Raw genomic sequence first — 3703 nt, forward strand, 5'->3', positions numbered from 1 at the left:
GTCACGATTCCTTCATCAAGACAGGAATGTACTTGAGTCACTGCAGGGTATTTAAAGGATGATCATTTGTGGACTCTAATATCAGAGCCAAAGCAATGATATTTTCTGCAGCTCCACAACATGTAGACTGTTCTAAGAAGTACATGGGATGGGATTATGGGATTGCTAGTCAAAGACCCCAGTCAATAAGAAATAAACACCCTGATCTTATGTACATGCTCCGGTAAACTCATGGAGGCAAAGACCAAAAGATTTGCCACTTGAAACCTTACATGAATTGACTCAGTGTCAAATTTGTTATAAAACCGTTTTTCATCCCTGCTTAGAAATATCTAAATACACTCTAATGTAGAGTATATGATGACAATATTAATGAATGGCCAAAATTTAAATCTTGTCTTTGGTTCTGGGAACTTAACACCTTTCTGTCCCCAATCATAATTTTTTTGGATTTCATTTTTCTTCCCATTTACTCTTTTTCCCTCTTTCTTTTCTTCCTCTTCTTCACCTCCTGGTATCTGCAAAAATCACTGTGAGGCACTGGCTCCAAAACCCATTTGGACTCCCCTCTCTGGTGTTACCCACTGACCTGGCCCCCAGCCTCTCAGGAACTCCTTCCTCCCTCTTCCTCCTCTGCACCTTCTTCCTCCTCTGCACCTTTCTGGTATCACTAACTCCCATTGTGAGGGGAATGGAGGGGCGGAGCAGGGGAGTGGAGGGGGGGGTGGGCGGCAGAGAGAGTGAGTGTCCATTTCTCAGCTTTATTTATTTATTTACTTATTTATTTGTTTTAGTTTTTAGGCGAGGCAACCCTTGGTTGACTTCACAGATTGCAAGGACCTTGTCAGCTTACAATCCCTTATTTTTTACTTTTTATGCCTACAGCACCTGGTCTTCCTAGGTGGTCTCCCATCCAAGTACTAACCAGGCCCAACCCTGCTTAACTTCCGAGATCAGACAGGATCGGGCACGTTCAGGGTGGCACGGCCGTAGACTCAGCATAATTTAAAACGGTGCTACTAAGAACATGCTTTAGTTGTTCTCCTGATTTCCTTAGATATAGTTAGGAACAGAAAACTGCCAGATTCCAATACAGCCTCATTTGTTAAGCACTGTCACATGCCAGGTAGTGGGTCAGTCACTGGGATACGTGTGCTGTATAAGATGTGTCGGCCACACACATATCCGTTTGAATTCTTCTTAACAAGACACATGAGCAATAATAAAATAATAATTAAAAAATAGCTGTTTGGTAGCTCTTAGAGAGTCAGAATTATAAAATCTCAAATATAAATGTTCTCCCTTTGTTCACAGTCCTGTCCGTTACGATATAGGTTTGTTTTGATTTATGCAACATAATCATCCCCCAAATTGAAACTGACTTCTGTTTAAATGCATGCAGAAACCAGCTGTGCACGGTGTTTCTCAGGGCACGGGCCAACGACCACCTGCATCAGAATCGAGTTCTTTTTAAAAATGCAATTTTCTTAGTCTCATTCTTTGGGAGTAAGAACTAGATAGACATCTACGTTTTAACAGATTCTCTCAGGGCCATTTTCAGAGCACCTCAGAGTCTGAGAAAGACTCATATACAAAGCAAAGCAACATTTTAAAATGTGAGTAAGTGTTCTCTAGTCTTTATTCTATAAAAATAATGCATTTTCATATGCACTTAGGATCTGCTCAGAGTGCAGTAGGTCTGTTCCTCGGATTGCATTTGCTTGGGATCTGTCACAGCGAGAACTGCCTTACCACCAGTTACTGGGGGGTGACTTCCAAGGAGGTCCCCATCTGGTAAACCCCTAGGAACTCCCTCCTGAAAGCGTGCTACCATGGACCCTCCTGGGGTCTTTTTTTTTTAGAAAAGATCTCTGATGGTAACTCTTTGGGGACAGCGAGTTTTTATTTTGTTGGTTTTCATTCAATCCTCTTATTTGGCCTTGGCAGCTTATGCCCTGTGCTGAAGTGATTTCTGGCAGAGGCTCTAACCTGGACACAGGAATGCCAGCCTGTTACAGGGCCTGAAGAACTCACCTTTTGGGGAATAAGACTGCGGTCTGAACCCCGTCCTTGGCTCCTGAAATGCCAGCGACACCTCTCTGTGTCAAGTCTTGTTTCTTTAAACCTTTGCCTCTTTCATCTCTTCTACCTCTGTGCCACTGAAGTTTGACTTTGAAGCAAAAGTTATGTGGGACTAAGAGCTGGGAGGACCCCATATGCATCTGCAGTCTGTCGACAAAGCCCTCTAAGCGAAGCCCAGTTTAATGTCCAGATTTTATCAAATAAACTAGAGGAAGGAATCCATGTCACAGTTGGACAATATGGGCTTCTGTATATTCTGAGAAAGTTATTCTAAAAATACGCCTGTGGAAGACCTAGCAGGGAAAAATAGGAGCAAAGAGGAATTTGCAAAATGATTGTGAAAGCTTTTCCTGAAAATGTTCTGCTACAAATTCCTGCTTATCTCCTTCCTCTGACCTGCAGATGAGGTGGCTGGCTCAGGGAGCAGGAAGGGAATTGCCATAAATCTGAGCTAATTTGGAAAGGGAAGGATGAAGCAGATACTTAGCAATCGATAGGGCGATGTTTTGTTTTGTGGTAAATGTTTACGGCTCTGTTGCTGGAATGTAATCCTGCTGCATCAGAACATGGGCCATTAGAGGTGAAATGAGTTCACCTAACGCCCTCCTTGTGTAATTGGTGTGCATCACTCCTCAAGGTACAGGAGCCCAAAGCTCTTGCTTCCAACTAGAGAGAAGGTTTAGGATGATTCTCTCCATCCTTTTACTTTTTATTGCTTCATGATTCCCAAGAAAGAGAGGAAAATGACTGATTTCTCTTTCCTTAGCTCATGTTTGCAGGACGGGATGTACAAACAGCACTTAACATTTCCTTCCACTCCTGAAAAGTGCTGTTGGGGGAGCAAAAGAGGAAATAAAACCACAATGAGAACAGGGACTAGATTGTTCTTTCCCTGACTAAGCTTATGGAGTGATGCATTGCTCAGCTGCTGAGAGGAAAAAGAAGGAAGGCATGTGTTTCCTTGTCATGGAAAGGAGAGGGTATAAAAACTGCTTTGACTGAAAAGCAAGTTCGCTAATTGATTGTTAATGACTACACAGCCCTAAATGTCTGGAATTTGGTTTAGATTCAATGTAATTTGACATTTGCCAACCATTATTAAATCTCTTTGATGATCTCTTTGATGCGCAGTGGTGAGGAGCAGCTGATTGGCTCCTGGGGCTGGAAAATGAGGCTGGCTGGGCATGGAGTCAAAGGGGTATCTAGATGGCAGCCGCTGTCACCCACCTCCCCTCTGTTTCGCCAGTCTTGCTCCCTCTGGCATTCCTGACGTTTTGGTTGTTTCTGGACACCGTCTCTGTTTTTGTGGGGTTCCTGCTCTGCTATTTCCTCATTCTCGAAGTTGTATTCCCTTTCCATTACCAGTTGACCTGCCCCTTTAAAAGCAAAACAACATTTGCTCTATTGGTTTTCCTAACTCAGAAGTGAACATATCTTTGCAAAGAACGAAAATTTACTACAATCATATCAAGATACAAAGATTAATAGAAAAGATGCAGGGGAATTTCATGAAAACTCATTGTGGGAAAAATAGTTCCTGAGGAATGTCAGAGTCATTAGGCCTCTCATCTCAGCCTCCCTCCCTCCCTCTCTTTCCTTTCTGTTTTTCTTTGCTATTGCT

General features: G+C 42.8%; 1 non-coding gene across 1 annotated transcript; it reads right to left on the reverse strand.

Annotated features, from left to right (window-relative positions):
* Positions 1-876: 876 nt before the first annotated feature.
* LOC111745338 lies at positions 877-995 on the reverse strand. The gene has a single exon (XR_002782609.1). It is a non-coding gene; the product is annotated as a 5S ribosomal RNA (ribosomal RNA).
* Between the last annotated feature and the right edge of the window lie 2708 nt (positions 996-3703).

Source organism: Pteropus vampyrus, unplaced genomic scaffold, assembly GCF_000151845.1.
Source record: "Pteropus vampyrus isolate Shadow unplaced genomic scaffold, Pvam_2.0 Scaffold152, whole genome shotgun sequence".
Classification (NCBI taxonomy): domain Eukaryota; kingdom Metazoa; phylum Chordata; class Mammalia; order Chiroptera; family Pteropodidae; genus Pteropus; species Pteropus vampyrus.